Below are 377 nucleotides of genomic sequence, written 5' to 3'. Positions count from 1 at the left end.
TATTTCACCCCCGCCCGGAGCTGTGGAAGTTATGGGTGTGGCCCCTGAGGGGGCACAACTAGTAGCTTCTGATCTCTCAACTGAGGTTGAGACCATTCTCCAATCCAGAGCTCCCTCTACGTGGAAACTGTACGCGTTAAAGTGGAAACTTTTCACTTCCTGGTGTGGAGACCGCCAGCTCGACCCAGCTAACTGCCCAGTCGGTACAGTACTGGAGTTCCTGCAGGCCCGTTTCTCTACAGGGTTAACCCACTCCACCCTGAAGGTTTACGTGGCGGCCATTGCGGCCTACCACGCCCCTCTCGGTGGCATCTCAGTGGGAAGACACCCCCTGGTTACACGTTTCCTCCGCGGTGCGCTGAGGCTGAGGCCTCTCG

This window comes from Sinocyclocheilus anshuiensis, unplaced genomic scaffold (genome assembly GCF_001515605.1).
Source record: "Sinocyclocheilus anshuiensis isolate Anshui unplaced genomic scaffold, SAMN03320099.WGS_v1.1 scaffold732, whole genome shotgun sequence".
Lineage (NCBI taxonomy): Eukaryota > Metazoa > Chordata > Actinopteri > Cypriniformes > Cyprinidae > Sinocyclocheilus > Sinocyclocheilus anshuiensis.
Note: the sequence above shows the minus strand (reverse complement) of the source record.